Below are 16,603 nucleotides of genomic sequence, written 5' to 3' on the forward strand. Positions count from 1 at the left end.
CATTAGAAATAAGTCGGCATAACGGGCGTCAGTAACGCAGTAGCCACTTCCATATAGACACCACTTGAACAAGGCAGTATAACAGAACTGAAATGTTCGAGGCACACTGCACACGTAAAACTGTAGACTTACCAAAACTTGTAATGCTTCAGCTCATTTACTCACATCTACATAATTCTAAACTCTAATTTTCTTTTTTGTTTTAGCAGATTACCAATTGGACATCTTTTGGAGTCCATTTAACAATTTGTTTATAATATTGTTTGTGTTTAAAGTTATTTTTCTAGTTGCTTCTAATATAGTTATAATTCAGTTTTGTTTACATTTATTGATTTAATAAAAGTTAATTAAAAAAATTACATACTTCTTTTATTTTGTGGGGGAGGGGTATAACGGTCCACAATGAAAATAATGTTGAAATACGATAGTAAGATATTCAAGACTAGGATTAAAAACTACTGAGTTCTAAGTAACAGACATAATAATAATAATAATAATAATAATAATAATAATAATATTATTAATAATAATAATAATAATAATAATAATAATAATAATAATAATAATAATTCCCATAGCAGCCCAAGTTCTCATGTTAACCTGGGCTGCTATGGTTATTCACAAGGGCATATTATCAAGCCCATTATCGGCGCTTTATCTGCAGTTTCCTGCCGATAAAAGCAGTGATAATGTATCGCCTTTTGTTGAAAATATGGCCCATTGCTCTTTTTTTTTGACCAGTAAACTTAAGTGCATATTATCAAGGACCAGTGTTCAAATTACCGCCGTTTTATTGGCAAGAAACCGCCGATAAAACTGCGATAATTTGCTTGATAATACGGCCTTGTTAGTCCCATAGAAGCCCATGTTAACACCAGAATATGCGCTTTTATGGAAATTAAAAAGAATGTATTATTAAACCCACACTCCCAACAATAACAAAAAACTCCAGACAATGCAGGTACCCGGAGCTGGAAGGTCATTTTACATATTACTGCCCTAGAAAGGTGGCGTTCCCCACGACGTCTACGGGGAGAGAGAGAGCTCAAAACATTTTTTTTTTAAAAAAAGACCAGAGGGGTGCTGCTCCCTGAGACTATGGGGAGTAGGACTGTAACTCCCCCCGCATACTTCAAAATAAAACCAGAGGAGTGCCGTTCCCCAATGCTCAGGGCACCTTACAAGCCCCCATTATGCAAAAAAATTGCCCCTGTAATTTGCCCCCCCGGGACCTAATGAATAAAACAGACTTCTAGTTTTTTTCTCCTTTTCCACTGCATACAAGTACTGCACGAGTACCCCGCCAAAATTGAGCCTAAACATCCATGTACGACCATCTGAGCAAGCCTAGAGGTTCATCATGTTTCTAGCCTGTCATCTTCCCTTATTTCTCAACTTTGTTTTACTGTTTTCTTGTGACTCAGGGGCATATTATCAAGGGATTTATCTCCGCTTTTTTGGCTTTAAAAGCCAAGAAAGTGGAGATAAAATTATCTCCATATTACCTAGCTGTCGCTAACACCAGTTAGCGACAGCTAGTAAGAGATAGCGACCATCTTGGGCCCCGCTTTGCATGTCAGAAAAATGTATCACTAATGACATGCAAAGTGGGCGTGCCAAGATGTCAGCGACTGGAAACAGTCGCTAACATCGCTATCTTCTATTACCAACTTTTGGAGATATTCGCGCTAAGCGTGAATATCTCCAAAAGCTAACACCTGCCCAGGAGCAGTTCTTAGCCATGTTATCCAATGGGAGGTGGATAACATGGCTAAAAGCATTAGCTCGGTAATGCCTGAATATCGCTGATTTTTCAGCGATATTCATGCATTATTGCCGATTTTTATCGCATTTGCGATAAACCTTGGTAATACAAAGGTTTATCTACGATAAAAATCGCTGCAGCTCGGCGATAATTTTTTCTCGCTAACCAAAGCAATAGCGATAATTATCGCTATTGCTTGGTAATATGCCCCTCAGTTCTACCGAGGCACAAGATGGCCACCAACACTTCCTGGTTCCAAGTGTTGACAGACAGTTTACAGCCAATCAGCATGCAGCTCGCGCTCGTAATTGAACAGATTACCGTATGTGTGCTGCACTCCGTCTCTAGATATCGCTAAGAATTTACTTGTAATTGTCTAAGAAACTACTGCACAGATCTACACCATTTAACAAAAAGCACAATCTGCGAACCAAACTCTACCTCTCTGCCAAATTTCATGTAATTCCATTCAGCCGTTCGGGCTGTAGCCCTTGCTAAAGGTCCCTGATGGAAAATTGCATGGGGAAAACACGTATAACCCATATAGCCACTCATATAGCTACTAATCAACACATGTAACAGCTTACACAACAACAGACATAATGATGCACACATTCAGACAGTTTAGTCACTAACCTATGCATTCAGTAAGACACATTTAATCACTCACTCATACAGTCAGTCACGCACCTACTAAATCCTTAATCCACACACTCATACATACACTCATTCTTCAAGATCTACTTGAGGTCCCTCGTTTCAAAAAGAAACGTCAAGGGGGCAGCAGCTTTCAATTCTTAGCCTCCTCATTGTGGAATTCCCTCCCCTTGACTCTGCGACATAGCAAGGATCTCCTTGCTTTTAGGAAGGCATTTAAAACTCTTCTTTTTTCCCAGGCCTACTGTAAAAAATAATTGTTCTTCTTTTATGCACTGTTATGTTTGATTCTCTCACCAGCGCCAAGAAGCCCCAGGGCGTATGCGCGCTTAACAAGTAATAAATAACATAACATAACAAATAACAATATGTAAACATATTTTAACTTTACATAAACACACATTCACTGGATGATGTCATCAGTGATGTCATTTGAGATGTCATCAGTGATGTCATCAGTGATGTCACTGACCATGTCATGAATGATGTAATATGTGACATCATCAGCAGTGGATTGCGGGCGCGCAAGTTATAGTGAGTCCAACTAACTATAACGTGGGAATTTCAATGGTTTTGTATCAGTAAAATGTCCATCTAACTATAACTGGTGTTAAACCTATGTTTTTTTTGTGAATTTCAAAGGTTTTTTAAATGCTTATTCCTAACTATAACGAATGCTAAACCTATGGTTTTTTCAGTGAATTTCAAAGGTTTTTTAAATGCTAATTCCTAACTATAACGAGTGTTAAACCTATGGTTTTTTCAGTGAATTTCAATGTTTTTTTAAAAGCTAATTCCTTTGTATATCGAGTTTGTAACCTACGATTTTTAAACAGATTTCTTTTTATAACCTGTTTTTTATAACTATTATAATTTTTTTTTTTCACAAGAATAATTTTTTCAATGTATTTTTCATTTTTTTTTTAATCATATTGTCTTGGGGTGCTCAGGGTGCGAGCACCGGTAAGCTCACCCGAGAGTGCAGCGAGAGCGCTATTGCTGCGTGCAGAAAAAAAAGTATGTATTTAACTAAATAATAATGCAAGACATTCAGTAGCATACTTATAAAAGTAGTATTTTTGATTGTAAATACCCGTATTATAACTTTAAACGTATTTCTGCAATGTTTGCAAAACATCATTTAGACGCGCCGCGTGACCTTAAATTAACTCTTTTCATTGGTTGTTAACAGTTTTTTTTACAACTAATGAAAACCCCACCCATTTCCTTCACTTCTTCTTTCACTTAGGAGACAGCAAGACCTGTTTTTTTTCTGTCCTACCATTTTGTGTAAAGAATGGCTGTCAGAGCACCCAGCAGCAGCGAGGACTCAGATGGCTTCATTGAGGAAGAGCCTCCTCAGCCCAAGGAGCATTTTATTTGAAAGTTTTTTTCAATACCTGAAGGATTAAAAAGGTGAATGCTCCCAAAGTTGAATGCAAAATCTGCCAAACTGTGCTTTCCCGAGGAGACCCTAGAAGGAAGTACAGTTTTGGCAATTCAACAATGATTCACCACGTCCAACGCAGGCTCCCCCAGAACTATTCCCGGAGAGTGTCCTAGACCTTGCACGTAATCCCCCAAGGGATGGTGCCTCTACATCTACAGGAGGAGCCACAACATCAGGCAGAGGACATGCAGCGGAATTGGAGAGGATTCCGAACATTCAACCTGTTTTTAGTGACATTACTATAAAGTGCAAGCAATGCGATGAAATGCTTTGCTATGGTGAGCAGAGCATCAAGCTCATTGCACGCAAGAGGCAAGAACACCGCTGTCTTCCCCAGCCCTAATTTTTCCCTTTTTTTTTTTTGCTCCTTTTGAGCAGTTTTGAATTCCCTGTTTTTGTTTTTGATCAGAAAAAAACATAAAAAAAGAAGAAAAAAACCAGTTCTTTTTAGAACTACCTCCAATTCTCAAAAAAGAGCTGTATTCTTAACAAATTCAAAAGGAGTAACTGAAGTAGAGTGCAGTGAGAGAGGAAAGGAAAATGAGTGAGGAAGCAAAGAAAGGGATGAGAGGGGAAGGGAAGTGAAGTAGGGGGATTGAAAGAAGGTGAGTGTGAGAGGTGAATGAGGAGAAGGGGAGTGAACAAGAGGAATGAGGATAAGTGAAGAACATGTAGTAAAGGAACAGGGGTGAGGAAGGGTAAGAAAAGAGCAGTGATTATGAGGAAAGAGTGGAGATACAGACTGGATAAAGGCAAGTCAGTGTGAGACAAGGCGAGTAAGGGAGTGAAGAGACAGTGAACCACTTGTTTTCATAACTCCTACTTTCAAACTGCCATTTCATTTCCACAACTCATCTGAGTACAAGCACATCTACCTTCAACATGCCAAAAATCTGGTTTGTGGGTCATAGCTATGTCTTCTGGAGTGAAACATTTGCAAGCAACAGAGGTATTTACAACCTGGATTTGCCAAATGTGGACATTTTCTGGATTGGACAGAGAGGATTAAGAAGTCACCAGTTGATACCATTGGTAAATGTAAATGTAAATGTATGTGTCTTATAAAGCGCACTGCTGCCCTGGGGCTTTGTGGCGCTGTAGACCGCTGGGGAACCCGTCCTGGCTATCCCTGTGAGATGGTCCCTACTGGGTTATCTCCAAGGTGAAACCAGGCATCCCCGGCGAATGTGGGGGGCCGTTGTAGAGATGAGGCAAGCTAATGCCCAGAGTTGCCGAGTGTGATCCCTGGTTAGAGTAGGCACCAAGGCGAGAATTATCGAGTCCGCTGACCCGGGTCCACGACCCTGCCACGTCAGTAATTGAACCCTGGTCCCGGGCCGTTCTCTGCTTCCGGGTCTGCCGCCTCTAACCAGGGAGCCACACCACACCCTGACCTTATTATTGCGCACTGTGGAGGAAATGACCTAGGCACTTTGACTGGGGTAGGTCTGGAAATGCTTTTAAAGGACATCTTTGGGCAATTGATGTCACTTTTTCCAAAAACTACCTTGGTATTTTCTAATATATGCCAAAGGCAAAAATGGAACTGGTCCAACCAATTTTGTCCACATATTGAGAAAGCAAGGAAACATGTGAATAAATCTGTTTCTGCTTTCCTCAGAGACTATGGTATGGGGTCAATATACCACAACAACTTGCGTTACAACATGCAAGGCATCTATAGGAGAGATGGTGCATATTTTACAGATGAGGGGAATAAAGTCTTCCCCTTGAATTTGAGACTCTGCATTGGTACCTACTTGTAGGTACAAAAAACACCCACATAACACAACACCTCTTTTCAGAGCTAACTTACCTCTAAGCACTCTAAATTACTTTTTTTACTCTATTTTTTTTCACTGTTTTTCCCCGTGGTACGCTCAGGGTGCGCGTACCGGAGAGTGCACCTGGGAACGCACCCAGCGCTTACCCTGGGAAAATAGCAAAAAAATATTGTTTTTTTACCCTTCAGGTTCCTTCGAGGCCATCCACAAAAAACCTAGGGGGTCAGAGGGTGTCTACCCTGCCCCCTTTTACACATTTCCCCCTTTTCTTTTCACCTCAGGTGTCTCGATTTTCCAGAGACACAAGATGACGGACTCTCCGGACTGTTAAGAATGTTGACAGACACCCGACAGCCAATCAGCTTTCCGCTCGCGCACTCCCGTAGCGCGCCAGGTGCGCTCTCCGGTGCGCATACCGGTGAGCACTCGGAGCGCGCCCATAGATATATATGTGTTTAAGAAGTTGCTTTTCATAAAAACCACTAGAGCAATTTTCACCAAACATAGCAAAGGCACATCTGCGTACCAGTCCCTACAATTTTACCAAGTTTGGTGTAATTCCGTTCAGAGGTTTGCGCTGTAGCCATATCTAAATGTCCTATGGAAAACTGCATGGGGAAAACACATTTGAAACTATTGAAAATTAGAACCAATCAAAATGTAAATTACGTTTTGAATTTGAATGTGATGAAGTATGATTGGTTATGTATATATCTTAAATGATAGGAAAACACGGCCATTTTGTGATACTCCTGTCAGAGGTACTTTTGAGAGGAATTTTGGCTGCTCAATTTCTGGACTTTCAAATACACAGTACTTACTCTTCTACTTTCAAAAAGGTGATTTGTTAATTTGTAAGGGGAACTATGTTGTACACTTTAAGATAATTAAAAAAAAAATTCTGTTAGTTATTTACAGTCCTTCTGTTATAATTATGAATTAACATAGGCTTCATCTCATGCAGTGCTTTATATTTCTAGTTCCTGCCTGATTCTATACACTGCCCAATTAATTTTAAAGAACTAAATACTTGATTAAGCTAGTTTTATGTTATGTAATACCAAAAACGATAAATGAAAGTGATTACTTTTTTTTGCAATTTACAGCCAGAAATTTTAAATTAAAATGGAGGAGAGTAAGGAAATTTCATTTGAAATGTCTACTACATATCTTGAAAATGAAAATGTCAAAGGAAAATGAAAACACCATTTCTTCCCAAGGGGAAGATGACTTAAAAGATTTTTTAAATCAATCTCTAGATGAAGAATTAATTGAACGTTTGGATGAAATAGAATGGCAACAAACAACAATGAACAATTTTCATGAGGAGATTAAATTTATGAATGAAGATGAAATACCAGATGAGGACATGCTACAAGTTCTATTAAATTATGAGAAATCTGAACAATAAATTATTAAATACAAATTAAAAATTAGTTGAGATATTATTCATTTTTATGTCTAATTTATGAGGTAAAAGCGATGTGATTGTAGTATAATGTAATACTTATAGTATAGAGTGCAAAATTGTTATGTTACAAAGCAAGTTTACTCATATTTACTGCACTTCTCCCACTGTATTTTTACCAATGTATATTTGACATCTCTTCTTCATCTCCTGCCTCCTTTCTCTCACTGTCTGTCTCTAATGCACCCTATCGCCGCCATTTTGTGTAGTTTCAGAAGAGAATGAAATGTAATACTTCAAAACTTGAAAAGAGAGCAGGGTAGAGTGCCCCTCAACCCCTAGACCTTCTCAGGAGGTTACAAAAGGATCAGTTTCTGCTTTCCTGAGAAACTATGGTATGAGTTGAATATACCACAATAACTTGCATTACAACATGCAAGATATCTACAGAGGAGGCGATGTACATTTCTCAGATGAGGAGAACAGAGTTTTGCTCTTCAATTTTAGACTCTGCATCAGTACCTACTTGTAGGTACTTAATTCACCAACATAACACAACAGCTCTTTTTAGAGCTACCCTACCTCTAAGCAATCCAAATTCTTATTAAAAACTATTTTCTTTCACTGTTTTACCCTGTGGTGCGCTCAGGGTGCGAGTACCGGAGAGCGCACCTGGGAACGCACCCAGCGCTTACCCCGTGAAAATTAAAAAAAAAAAAAGTAATAGTTTTTTTGCCCTTCAGGGTCCTTCTAGGCCCCCCTCAGAAAACCTAGGGGTCACGAGGTGTCTACCCTGCCCCCTTTTAATCATTTGCCCCTTTTTTTTCTTCACCTTAGGTGTCTCGATTCTACCAAGACACAAGATGGCAGACTCTCCGGACTGTTTAGAATGTTGACAGACATCCTACAGCCATTCAGCTTTCCGCTCGAGCACTCCCGTAGCGCGCCAAGTGCGCTCCCCGGTACGCGTACAAGTGAGCACTAGGAGCGCGCCTATAGATATATATGTGTTTTTGGAGTAAATTTTCATAAAAACCACTTGAGCAATTTTCACCAAACATAGGAAAGGCACATCTGCGTACCAGTCCCTACTTTTTTACCAAGTTTGGTGTAATTCCGTTCAGCGGTTCGGGCTGTAGACTTGTCAGACCATCCAATGGAAATTACCATGGGGAAAACACATTTTGGGACCCCCCTTTTTTCTCAGCCCCCACTTCACGAATCCACATGAAACTTTCAAGGAAGGAGCGGAGCGGAGCTGGCCAAAATTTTGGAAAATTACACGCAAATTCCTCAACCGGCACCAAAGATATTCCCAATAGAATGTTGCGGATTTCCTATGGTAGCTAGGTCCTAACTATAACTACCTACTGGCGACCGCCAGTAGGTGATATATATATATATCACCGCTTTTCGCGTTTCACTGGCAGCCTCTCGCCTGCTCGCAGCGCTGCACAGAAACCTCGGACACGGACCAATTAAGTGCAACTCATTTAATGACACAGAGTATGCCACAAGACGTTTCGGCTCCTCTGAGCCTTGCTCACATATATACATATGTATGTATATATATGTATATATATTTATGTATTATATAGGAGATCCCTTCATCAAGAAGCAATCGGAGGGACACAACGGGGAAGCCAGGAAAGTAATTTATAGCAATGGCATGACGCGTTTCGGGGAGTATGCCTTTATCAAATGCCTTTTGCAACACAGATTTTCTCCAATTAATTTATTGATGTTCAAATCATTCTCCCATTGGTGACCATCCAGGTGGGCCGAGTTACCGATCAGAGCAACACCGCAGCCTACATCGGTGGACTACAGTTCCTAGCAGGCGCTATTCTTGGCCAGCCGTGTAAGTGTCTCATGTCGGCTTTGCAGTGGCCGTGATTCTATACTAGATTTTCTTACTAATCTTAGAATCCTCGGTGGGACTGGATCTTTGTTTGCCTGCTAGGAAGTGTGAAGGCGAGAACAACATTAATCGTAACAATTTTCAGAATTTACCAAATTATCTCCAACTCAAGAACCACTGACAACTGAAGTAACATTTTAAGAGTTTATTACATAGCCAAAAACAACTGAATATACAAGCACATCAACAAGAGGTTCAAAAAATAAACTGGCACTAATACAAACATAATCCTACGCATGAGTCTCATACGACTCAAAATGATGAGCAGAGTTATTTCTCGAAGCATCAGGCAAATTCTTACCGATCCAGCTTGAAGCTTTAGCTGCATTCGTTCAAAAAGGGAAGAAAAGAAAAGTTAGTCTGTCCCTACACTAACACTAAATGACAACCCTACTTAGCATTAACCCCAGGCAAGAGAATAAGGTGTCAGCCATGAAGACTTCTTAAGAAGTACATTTAAGAAGTAGCCTAAACCACTGAGCTCGTTCTTAGATGCTCCTTCTATTCTCCTGCCCAGGTCCCTACACCCTTCTACATCTTCATCTGCACTCCAAGACTGCCTAGCCCAAGACTCCCTCAAGACTGACCCAAGACTGACTCTCCTCCCTCAGGACACTTTCCCTAATGCAAAATCCCAAAAACAGTAGACACGCCTCAGCCACTCCTCTTGAGGCAGGTACCAGTGTATGGATTTTTCCAGCTTGGCTTCTTCTCGTCCAAAAACCGCTGCAGTGTCCTTGGGTCCCAGGCACCTTCCTCACCAAATGTTGCAAACTTGAATTTCAAGGCTCTTCCTTCTTTCCTACTCCTACTATCCTAACTTCTAAACAATGGCTCCTGCTTTCTAACAAGCTCCATGTCCTTGCACCTGCAACAGAAATACATGAGAAACAACCTTGTACAGGCTCCAAGTTACACTTCAAAATTCAACTGAAAAAGAAAAGGTTTTTCCAAAAGAAGCTACAGGCCTGCACCTCGAAAAATACACTTAGGCCTCTACTGACTTTTCATGCCCCAGGCTTTTACACGTTTAAAGCATTTCTACCATAACCTCAGAATCAGGTTATTCAATAATCATTTCAAAAAGGCATTAATTCTTATAACATCTCTAAAAGCAACATTATTTCATCAAGTTAGAACACCACACATTTATTAATATGCATTTCTACTCGTGCAACTTTAATATGGCACGTTGACCTAATGCAACATGTAACATGTAAGCAATAATTATTTGATATTTCTTAAAACATTTCTCAATCAAGGCACTATATTAGTCTGCAAATCATGTGTGCACCTAAATACATTTGCACCACACTCGATTAGTCCTAAATTTCTAATGTTTACACAGTACATAATCCTCTTAATATGCGGGTGCTGAATACTGGGGAGTATAGTGCACGAGTACAATTTTCTAAAATAACGTGGCGCTCTCTCAGCTTCATTTTCTCATAGTGGGTGCTGGATTAACATTTTTCAGAACGTGGTGATCTGCAGATTGTTAAAAACACAATGTTACTGCAGAAACAAATCCCATTTCTTGGCCCCCAGACACCCAGCCGCACATGTCCAAGTCCATCATGCCTTGAAACATAGATACAGTGATCCTGTACCTCGGTGTAGTCACTGTCTGTGATTGCAGCGGTGCCTTTCTTTCTCTGGATGCGGCAGTCCAGAGCATATCCAGTACCTTGGATCAATCACACCGTTGATGCCTTTGTAACTCAGGCCACTTTTTGGACGGTTCCCTCAAGCGCACCAGGGGTTAGCGCGCAACAAATGAAAGAGGAGATCCCTTCATCAAGAAGCAATCGGAGTGACACAGCGGGGAAGCCAGGAAAGTGATTTATAAAAGCAATGGCATGACGCGTTTTGGCGAGTATGCCTTTATCAAATGCCTTTTGCAAAACAGATTTTCTCCAACCCGCTTTGGATGTTCAAATTGTTCTCCCAATGGTGGCCATCCAGGTGGGCCGAGTTAACAATCAGGACAACACTGCAGCCTACATCGATGGACTACAATTCCCAGCACGCACCAATTGTGGCCAACTAGGTAAGAATCTCATGCCAGCCTCATTTTTTCATAGTGAGTGCTGGGTATGAATTTTTCAAAACGTGGTAATCTGCAGATTGTTAAAAGCAAATCTCTGTTGTTAAAAACAAATATATTTTTAGCTAAACCTACAAATATTAATGCATAGACAAGAAGCGCAATAGTGGAGTGTACACAAATAAATGCTCAATGAAATGAAATAACATTTTGGTTAACAGGAAGAACCTACCGGCTAGAAACTGTATGTCTTTGTTCTACATCGAATGATAAACATCAACTGCATTTACCATTGCAGGTCATCCTGCAGACAGCTAGAGAAAACCAGGCAAAACCAGAAAACCATGGAAGCACGGAACAACCACAAGAACGCCCTAAAGGGATACCACCAGCGCATAACGGACCTTCATAAAAGACAAAGTCCTGACCAATGCGATCATGACCAGGGAACTGTTCAATGTCATACAGCAGTTTGCAAAACCCCACTGCGAAGCCACAGACATCACACCCTCCCAAGAACTCTGCGACAAGCTCAGCTCCTACTTCCATCTGAAGATCAAGGCCCTCTATGACAACGTCAGCGAATCGGCCCCAGACACCACCCTGATACCCACCACCGCCGACAAGCTGACCATCATGTCCTGGGATCCCGCCACCGCCGAACTGAAGAAAACCCACTCAGGATCACCAACAGACCCCTGCCCGCAACGCATATTCCACAGGGCCGCCGCCGCCATCACACCCGAACAAGGACACACCATCAACGCTTCCCTCAGATCTGGCAACTGCCCAGACGATTGGAACCGGGCGGAGGTGAAACTCCTCCTCAAGAAACCAACAGCCGACCCCACGGACCTGAACTACTGGCCCATCTCTCTCTTTCCCTTTGCAGCCACGGTCACCGAAAGACTTGTAAACACCCAGCTGACGACCTTCATCGAAGACAACTCCATACAAGATGCCTCCCAGTCTGGATTCCGCAGCAACCACAGCACAAAGACCGCCCTCCTCACCGCCACTGACGACATCTGCATGCTACTGGACAAGGGACACACTGTGGCCCTCATCCTTCTAGACCTCTCAGGAGCTTTTGACACCATTTCACATTGCGCGCTTGCTGATAGACTTCACGATGCAGGGAAACAAGGAGCCATCTTCAACTGGATCCAATATTTCCTGTCCAGCAGAACCCAGAGGATTCAACACCCTCCCTTCCTCTCCGAACCCAAGGACACCAACTGCGGAGTTCCCCAGGGATCCTCACTCAACCCCACGGTCATCAACATCTATATGGCCACCCTCGCCGCCATCATCAGACAGCATGGGCTCAGCATCATATCCTATGCCGACAACACTCAGCTCATCCTCTCATTCATTAAGAATCCCAAAGACACCACACTCTGCTTCCAGGAAGGAATGAAGAACGTGGCAGCTTGGATGAAAGACAGCTGCTTGAAGCTTAACTCAGAGATGACCGAGGTTCTCATCCTTGCACCCTGCACCACCGCTTGGGACAACACCTGGTGGCCCTCCGCCCTTGGGAGCTCACCCACCCCTACAGACAACGCCCAGATCCTCGGCATCATCCTTGACTTCTCTCTCTCCATGAACCACCAGATCAATGCTGTCGATTCCACCAATTTCAACTGCCTTCGCATCCTCCGGAAGACCCTCAAATGGATCCCCTCCGGCTGCAAAAAAGACCGTCACCCACGCACTCATAGCCAGCAGACTCGACTATGCAAACACCCTCTATGCCGGAATAAACAGAACTCTACTACACAAACTCCAAACCATCCAGAACGCAGCAGCCAAACTCGTCCTCGGGACTCCTCGTCTCGAGCATATGATCCAACGCCTTTGCGACCTCCACTAGCTCCCTATCAAGAAGAGGGTCACCTTTGAGCTCCTCACCAATGCATAAAAAACCCTCATCAAAAAAGGCTTTGCCTCTTGGCTTTCCAGAGTAGGATAACTACTGCGTTGGACAAGATGGAATTCCTACTGCATGTCAGGTCCTTGAATCCTCAGAATCATACGATGCTTAAATGGTTTCCACCTCCCGATAGCCCCAAAGTCTGAGTGAAACAACAGACACGTTAGAGTGATCACGCGAGGGAAGGGAAGGATGGGGAAAGCAGGGAGGGAGACCTGTAACGAGAACAAGGCACTATGAGACAAAAACATACACCACTAGATATAGAGAAGAACAACTCTCTACCTAAAATTATTAAGTCTCTTTATAAATAATATAAGCAAAGAAATACCTGCAAAGGAAACTAACGTAGTGATGTTTTGCAACCAGAATATCCATAGAAGCGCAGCCACTAGCAACCAAGGGGTCAAACTAGGCTCCCATAAATCTGTCTGCAGGAAGCTTACCAAGGGTGTGCCACAGGGCTCATGTCTGAGCCCCACGTTATTTAACGTATATGTGGCCCCTTTGGCAGAGATTATAAGATCTTACGGGTTCTCTCCAATCTCTTACGCTGACGACACTCAGCTGTTGTTTCCCTTTCAGACCATCACTCCTGCAGTCATGAAATCCTTCCAAGACGGCATGAGAGCAGTGGCGGGTTGGATGGCCCAGAACTTCCTCCAGTGCAATGTGTCCAAAACGGAGGTCATGCTGTTTGGAGGGGCCACTCTGCTCTGGTCGCCGGATTGGTGGCCACTTGAGCTAGGACCTGTCCCAGCGCCCAAACTGACCATCAAAAATCTGGGAGTGCGCCTAGACCAAGCTCTGATTATGAAACATCACGTCAGTCAGGTTACAGGAACGTGTTTCCGTACAATTGGGCTTCTACGGCGTATCTTCCCCTTCCTACCTAACATCTATAGGAAAACGCTGGTACAGGCACCAATCCTTGGACGAGTGGACTATTGTAATAGTCTACTCATTTCCGCCAACCAGGAACAACTACGCAGACTGCAGGTGGTGCAGAATACTGCGGCAAGACTCATCCTGAATGCCCCTCCCCGTACCCCTTCCCGCCCTCTTCTCTCCCACCTTCATTGGCTCCCAGTGCAACAACGAATAAACTTCAAAATCTGCTGCATTATGCACAAGTGCATATATGGATCTGGCCCCAAATATCTAAAAGAGATTTTTCTTCCCTATTCTCCTGGACGTGCTCTGCGTTCCAGCAACACCATGCTGCTGCATGTTCCTAAAATCTCCAGAGCGAGACAGGGGGGGCGAGCACCCTCCCTTAAAGGCCCCTTGTTGTGGAATTCTCTTCCACCTCAGCTGAGGCAAATTTCTAACCTCTTTTCCTTTAGAAAAAAATTAAAAACTCACCTGTTCTCACACGAATAATTTGGCCACTCTCTCTGTCACCCCCCTCACTACAGTTTGCCCAAATCATGCAAAGCTACGCGCGGAGATACCCCTTCGGGGCTGATTCAGGCGCGATACAAGACCATAAATAAAATAAATAAATAACCTATGGGCGGAACAGGATACGTAAATACAGACTCAAACATATCATGCTATACTGAAATCGTGACATATGCCAAACATACCAGTTAGGTCATTAGTGGTCTTTCAACAGGGGGGGGTTAGGAGCCAGCCCCAGCTGTAAGCTCAACAAGCCCCTGTTGCATGAAATAAATAAACAAGGAACCAATGTAACATGACCCAGTGTCTCCAGGGTTAAATCTCACCACGGAGGAACAATCCAAGAATAAGAAACCAGGGATGCTCTCAAGAGTCAGTAAATGTAATACCCCCAAGATAACGATTTACCAGTATCAGGTTGGAAATTCTCTGCAATTGTATCTTCATTACCAACCAGAAATGCAATACAGTGAGGTATAGGCCAATAGGTAATTGTTTGAACAGCCCCGCAAGAACCAAGGAGAAGGTTCATCCAACGGGACAGTACTAAGCAGAAATATCCTGGCTACCCTCATTTCAAGGTAAGTGCAAGGCAAAATTGTTGTGTGCAAGAACAAGGAAACAATCCAGCAAAGGGAACCGGATACTGACTGCCCGCAGGAAATCACACAAACAGTCCTGCAAGAACCCGATGGAACCAACGGGACTGCACAGCGATAGTAAGCACAGTCAGCGGCCAAACAGAGAGAAGGGGAGACTGCCTGTCCGCTGGAGATAGCACAAGCAGTCCCGCAAGAACAGAAGAAAATGTTCAACCAACTGGACTGCATTGCGCTACGTTAGGACAGGAAGCAGCCAAATCTCCTATGTCAAATATACACATCAAAGGCGTAGGAATAATCAAAATGGAAGAAGTGATGCCGAAGCACCCCTACCAGTCCTCTCCTGAATCCGGCATTGAACGGAATCAACAGCACCCACTTGGCGCTCCAAATGAGTCATAAGCAGGACGCGCGCTGACGTCAGACGCGCACCTGCCCTAGCGCCTCATGGGAAATGTAGTTCCTTTCCCGAGCGCTACAGCATACAGCGACTGTTCTGGCTCCTGGCAGTGTTCTCGGGCGGCCCCCACCATGGGCTACAACAGTACATCCCTCTCCCAAAGAACACTAACAGAGACAAGGTTTAAGAGGGAGGCGTTTATGAAAGAGTCTACTATAACTGGGAGCATGAACCCCAGTAGCAGGTTCTCAGGAGTTCTCCTCGTTGCCATAACCCTTCCAAGACACCAGATACCACAGCCTGGTCTGATAGATCTTTGAATCTACAATACCCCATACTTCATGTTCGAGCTCGTTGTTAACCATGATAGGCACTGAGCCACCCTTGGCCTTAGAGCGAGAGGGCTTCACCAATGACGTGTGAAATGCGGGGTGTATTCGTAAGCAATAAGGCAAGGCCAATTTGACCACCACGGAATTGACCTGTTTGACAACTTTATATGGGCCTATGTACTTAGGATTAAAGATGCTGTATCTCTTAAACCTGATATTTTTGGTCGAGAGCCATACATAATCACCCTTCCTGTACACTGGACCTGGTTGTCTGCGTCTATCTGCAAATGCCTTATATCTCGATTTAGCAGCCCTCAAATTGCCTTCTACCTCCCTCAAGGTGTTGTGGATATGCGTCACTCTTTCATGTACTTCAGGGGTGGAGGTGGAATGAGCAGGGTGTAGAAAGGGTGTGAAGTTAGGATGAAATCCATAGGTGCATTAAAAAGGGGCATGTTTCGTGGAGCTATGTGTAGCACTATTGTACACTATTTCTGCTAACCATAACCTGTCAACCCATGCTTCTGTAGTGACCTCAACGTAACACCTAAGATACTGCTTTAGGGTTTGATTCACTCGCTATGTCTGACCATCAGTCTGGGGGTGGAAACTGGTGGAGGTGTTAGACCTTATTCCTAATGCTGAGCACCATACCCTCCAAAGGTTGGCTGTAAAGTGTCCTCCCCTATTGGATACGATGACCTTGGGTAACCCATGTAATCTCACTATGTGAGTCAGTAACAACTGGGCCAACATGCTAGCGGAGGGTACCTGTTCGCAGGCTATGAAGTGGGCCATTTTAGTTAAATAATCCACTACCACCAATATGACTGTATACCCCTTGTCGGCGGGCATCCCAACTACAAAGTCCATAGAGATGTTTTCCCAGGATTGGTC

Source organism: Lissotriton vulgaris, chromosome 4_1 (genome assembly GCF_964263255.1).
Source record: "Lissotriton vulgaris chromosome 4_1, aLisVul1.2, whole genome shotgun sequence".
Taxonomy (NCBI): domain Eukaryota; kingdom Metazoa; phylum Chordata; class Amphibia; order Caudata; family Salamandridae; genus Lissotriton; species Lissotriton vulgaris.